The sequence below is a fragment of the Apium graveolens genome, unplaced genomic scaffold, assembly GCF_009905375.1.
Source record: "Apium graveolens cultivar Ventura unplaced genomic scaffold, ASM990537v1 ctg6086, whole genome shotgun sequence".
Taxonomy (NCBI): Eukaryota; Viridiplantae; Streptophyta; class Magnoliopsida; order Apiales; family Apiaceae; genus Apium; species Apium graveolens.
Genome location: NW_027419217.1, coordinates 42,141 through 48,140, shown reverse-complemented (window position 1 = coordinate 48,140; position 6,000 = coordinate 42,141).

The following is a 6,000-nucleotide window of genomic DNA, read 5'->3' as shown; positions in this document are numbered from 1 at the left end:
TACCTTTGCAATATTTTAATTGACTTATTAGTCCAAAGGCGCGCCTTAGTTTGGGGAGCTTTTGCCTTTGTCTTATTTTGCTGGCCATGTGCATTTATTTCCTTCATCCTTCTCTACTATGTATGTCTTGATTATGAAGCAGGAGCTATCAGATAGGGCGCGCCTCTACATAGGGCGCGCCTTTGATGTTTTCCAAATGAGAATTTATATGTCAAGCAAATATAGTAATTTTTGAAGTAACTTTTCTCTTTTATTGATAACGCGCTCTAGTGTGTAAATTACACCAGTCCCATGGCTACTATGCTCTATGGGGAAATTATTTGAAAAAAATTTCTTCCTTCTGCTAGTTCCGAGGTTCGCAGTCATGTGTACTACCCCCCTCCCCGAGGCTAGGAGGAATTTATTTGCTACTAGCCTATTACATAAGAATCAAAAGAAGAAAACAAGGGGGACACAGCCACACCCTACTGATAATACTTCCGCAAATGTTCTGCATTCCATGCTTGAGGAATAAGTTTACCATCCAGATCTTCTAAGCGATAGGTCCCTTTCCAGAGTATAGCTTTAACTTTGTACGGTCCTTCCCAATTAGCTCCAAGCACCCCGTGCTGAGCTATCTTAGTGTTAGGCATAACCTTTCGCAATACGAGGTCTCCAACCTTGAACGGTATGAGTTTTACTTTTTTATTGAAATACCTTGCGACCCTCTGTTGGTACGCAGCGAGCTTCAATTGAGCGTTTGCCCGGGCTTCATCTAACAGATCCAAGTGGAGCCTCTGGTTAACTTCCGCATTTTCCTCGACGAACGCATCTCTCCGTAGAGATCCTGCTCCTACCTCCACGGGAACCATGGCCTCATACCCATAGGTCAGCAGAAAAGGGGTTTCACCTGTGGTCGACCTAGGTGTCGTGTTGTAAGACCAAAGGACCATAGGCATTTCTTCTGGCCAATCCCCTTTCTTTTCTTCTAACTTTGCCTTCAAGGTATATTTTATGATTTTGTTTATGGCTTCTGTCTGACCATTACTCTGCGGATGATAAACCGCGGCGAAGTCTTTTTTAATCTTTAAGTCTTCACAGAGCTTCCTTAACACCTTACTATCAAATTGTTTTCCATTGTCTGAAATGAGCTTGTAGGGAATACCAAACCTGCATACTATGAAGTTGAACATAAAATCCCTTATCATCTTTGTCGTGATCGTGGCTAGTGGCATGGCTTCTGCCCATTTGGTTAAGTAGTCCACAGCTACCACGGCATATTTCACACCCCCCTTTGCTTTGGGTAACTCTCCAATGAGGTCAATTCCCCACATGGCGAAAGGTCAGGGGCTTGTCAATGAGGTAATGGTGGATGTCGGGGTGTTGGAATAGTTGGCGAACCGCTGACAACGATCACAAGCCCAGACAAAATTGAAAGCATCTTCCTTCATAGTCGGCCAATAGTACCCTTGTCTGAGCACTTTTAATGCCAAGGAACCACCCCCCGAGTGATTGCCACAAATCCCTTCGTGTACCTCTCTGAGAATATAATTTCCTTCTTCCACATCCACACAACATAACAGTGGCTGGTTAAATCCTCTCTTGTATAGTACCCCGTCATATTCGACATACTTCGCAGCTTGGTACCGAAGGCGTCGAGCCTGCAGTTTAATCTCTGGTACAGCCCCTGTCTGAATATAGTTATGGATGGGGGTCATCTAGCTTTCTTGTGGGATTTCTTGCATTTGAAACACCTCCACCTCCGGGATACTTGGAACTTCCTGGATTCCCAAAGGGATTTGTCCAAGTTGAACGCTGTCCATCTGTGAACCCATCTTGGCCAAAGCATCCACATTACTATTCTCTTCTCGCGGAACACTTTCTAGTCTAGCACTTGAAAATTTTCCCAGTAGGCGTTTTGCACACCTCATATATAGCTCTGTCCGCGGTCCCCGGGCTTGGAATCCTCCGTTGACTTGATTGACAACTAATTCGGAATCACTTCGAACTATCAAATTCACGGCCCCTACCTCCAGAGCTAACTTCAGACCGTTAATCAAGGCTTCATACTCAGCATCATTGTTGGTAGCATAAAACTTGAAATGGATAGCACTCATCAAGCGGTGCCCCTCCGGAGTGATCAAGACTATCCCGACACCTGACCCGTTGTTGTTTACGGCTCCGTCCACATGTAATGTCCACAAAGGGTGGGGGGGTTCTTGCTTCTTTTCATCCTGATGACTTTCTTGCGAGGTTGGTTCTGCCAGCACTATGGCCTTATTATCAACTTCTTCATCGAACTCAAGTACGAAATCAGCCAACGCTTGTCCTTTGATTGCCGTGCGAGGAGAATATTCCAAATCGAATTGCCCCAGCTCTACGGCCCATTTTAACATTCTCCCTGACGATTCGGGTTTATGTAGAATATGCCGGAGCGGGTAAGCGGTGCGAACTTCTATTCGGTGAGCCTGAAAATACGGCCTTAGCTTTCGTGCCGCAAGAATAAGAGCGTACACTAGTTTTTCCATGTTGGTATACCTGGTTTCTGCGTCCAACAACCTTTTGCTTACATAGTATACAGGCCACTGGTGGTTTGCTTCTTCCTTTACCAATACGGCACTGACGAAATATTCAGACACCGCCAAGTACAGAATTAATGTTTCTCCGTCTTCTGGCTTGGCCAACATCGGAGGATTTCCCAGTTGTTCTTTGATTTTCAGAAAAGCTTCTTCACAGTCCGGGGTCCACAGAAAATCCTTTCCTCTCCCCTTAATTGCTTTGAAGAATTCTTTGCACCTATCCGACGACTTTGACACAAATCGATTTAGGGCCGCGATCCTTCTCGTTAGACTCTGTACCTGTTTGACGCTGGTGGGAGATTTCATGTCTAGCAGAGCCTTTATTTTTGCCGGGTTAACCTCAATCCCCCGGTGGTTGACCATGAATCCCAAGAATTTCCCCGACTCTACGCCGAACACGCACTTCTGCGGGTTTAGTTTCATCCTATATTTTTCTCAGAATATGGAACATTTCAGTTAAGTCGGCGACGTGATCTTCTGCCCTTTTCGACTTCACGAGCATGTCATCTACATACACTTCCATAGTCTTCCCGATCTGCTTCTTGAACATTTTGTTTACCAACCTTTGGTAAGTGGCACCGGAGTTGATCAGACCAAATGGCATTCCGATATAGCAGTAGAGCCCTCTATCAGTGATGAAAGAGGTGTGCTCCTGGTCAGGCTCATACATAAGGATCTGGTTATACCCGGAATATGCGTCCATGAAGCTGAGCAGGGCATGCCCCGCCGTGGCGTCGACCAACTGATCAATTCTTGGTAGGGGAAAACTATCTTTTGGGCATGCTTTATTTAGGTCAGTGAAGTCCACGCACGTTCTCCAATTGGGACCCTATTCTCAGAACCTTACTCGGGTCTTTTTCATCAACAGGGATTTCGATCGTATCTTCTGCTGGCCCCATCTTTTCTGTTGGCATTGGTATCCGGGGATCCAAGTCAGGGGAATCATAGATCTCCTGGTCTTGTAGAGAGGGTGCAACCCCTTTAGGAGGTGTGCCTTGCGTAGTAGAGTCATCAACTTCTTCAGTATTTTTTGCGGGCGAGGGTGCTCCCGCAGGGGGAAAGGCATCACCCCGTTCGAGGCTTTGCAAGACATCGAATCTTCCTTCTAAACGTTCCCCATGGAAATCTGCTTGGACTATGATATCCATCGCCTCTTCTTCTTCCAACATCTCAATTCTGATTGCGTCTTCCAAGTACAACATTGTCGGGGGCAACTCAGAGGAATGTTCTTCTTCTTGCTCAAAATAATAGTGGACTCGGATTTCCTCGGTTGGTTGCTCAATGCTTTTCTCCCGACCCACGTCCGGAGTATCATCGGCGTGGGAGTCTTTTCTAAAACCTTTCATTGCCTGCATGTAGCACTCCCGTGAGTCATACTGGGAACCCTTTATACTTCCCACTCCATTTGGCGTTGGAAATTTGATAGTTAGGTGATGAATTGAAGTGATGACTCTCATTTCCCGCAGAAAAGGTCGTCCCAATAACACGTTATGGGACGATTCCTGATTCAGGACCTTAAATTCAAGCATCTTTGTTACCAACAGTGGGCTTTCTCCCAATGTACATGGAAGCCGAATCGACCCCATGACTCTAACTCCTGCACCTGAAAAACCATAGACCCACGAGTCTTCCCCCGACATATCCTGATCAGGCAGTCCTATCTTTTTGAAGGTGCTGTAATAGAGGATGTTTGCTGAGCTCCCATTATCCACGAAGGCACTATGGACATTTTTTGTTCCGATTTGGATGGAAATAACCAGCGCATCATTCTGGGGATGATGTACCCATCGGGCATCTATTTCTCTGAAAGTGATATCCATGGACTCACCCTTAAACACCTTGGGTGGCCGAGTTTCCACCCTATGAATATCCGTGAGAGGCCTGAACCGGGCTTCCCTAGCGTATTTTGCCAAGGCTCGGTTTCTGCATTCCATTCCGGGATCTCCCCCATAGATTGTTCGGATACTGCCATCCCTGACCAATTTATTTTCCTCCAGGGTATCATTGTTTGTCCCGCGTGGGGCTCGTCTTTCCTCTTCCCTTGTTCTGTCATCCTTGTGCTTCCTTATTTCCTTGACTACCCATTCTCCGAGGTATCCTTCCTTGATAAGCGCTTCGATTTTGTCTTTTAAATGTCGGCATTCATGCGTGTTATGTCCAGATGATTCATGGTATTCACAATATTTTTTCTTGTCTTTGCTTTGCCATGATGATAAAGCTTCAGGTTTTCTAAATAGCCCTTTATTTCTGTTTACCTCGTAGATATGATCGATAGATGCGACCAAAGGTGTGTACCGGATTGTCCTGTAGTCATAGTTTGAGGGAGGGCTCCATCCCCTCCTTGTGCTTGCTGTATTTACCCGGTCTGGGCTTCGACTATCCCTTCGGTATCTCGGGCTTGGGGACCTATCCCTCTTCCTTCATTTGTTTCTCTGACTCGACTGTGAAGTCGGTTGTACATCTGCCAAAGATTGTTCTATGGCTTTAAAAGATTCCACCAAAGCGAAGACATCTGCGAGAGTGGTCGGATCTTTCCCTTGCAAGTGCTTCCAAAAATCTGAACCAACCCTTAATCCTGCGATCAAGAAGCTTTTTAAGGCTTCGTTCGATGCTCCCCTCACGCTAATAGATTCAGTGTTGAACCTTTTGAAGTACGATGTCAAGCTTTCATTTTCCCTTTGCCTAACATTGGCAAGAGTTATGACAGAGGGCGCGTATCTCACAGCGGCTTGGAACTTGGTTAAGAACAAATTCTTCATCTGATCCCACGAGGTGATCACTCCTGGCCCGAGCTTTTGAAACCACTGTTGGGCACTTTCTCTTAAGGTTGCCACCAAGAGACGGCATCGAGCCAAGTCCGGGACTTGGTACACATCCATCTCTATATTAAAATGACCCAGGAATTCCACCGGATCTGAGTTTCCGTGGAAATGGAGATCGCTAGTAGTGTTGCGATACCCGGCCGACAATTGTGCCTCTCTTACTGCTGCCGAGAATGGGGAAGGGATTTCGGCTGTAGCCGTCACTCTGCCCTCGAGGTGGTTAAGTAGCATTTTTAGATCTCCTACATTGAAAGTTCCCACGCCAGGAATGGTCTGCATTTGAGGCTGCGGACCTTGGGGTTGCAATGGAGGTGTTTCCGCTTGATTCCCCCCGGGAGGGGCTTGCTGCTGGTTCGTATTCCGGGCGTCTTCGGGTATTATGATTATTTCAGGATTTCGTTCTTGGTTTCTCCCTTGATTCTCTTCTCCACCTTGGCCGCGGCCCCGAGCCGTATTGCGATCATAGTTTTCTATATTTCTGTGATCATCATGTTCCACATAATCATAGCCATCTGCTTGGTTATTCCAGCGGGAATCAAGGTGACCGCGGTAATTGCCACGACGGTATCCCTCTAAATATCTACCTCGGCCTCCACCTCTTCCTCTCCATTGAGGCCTTC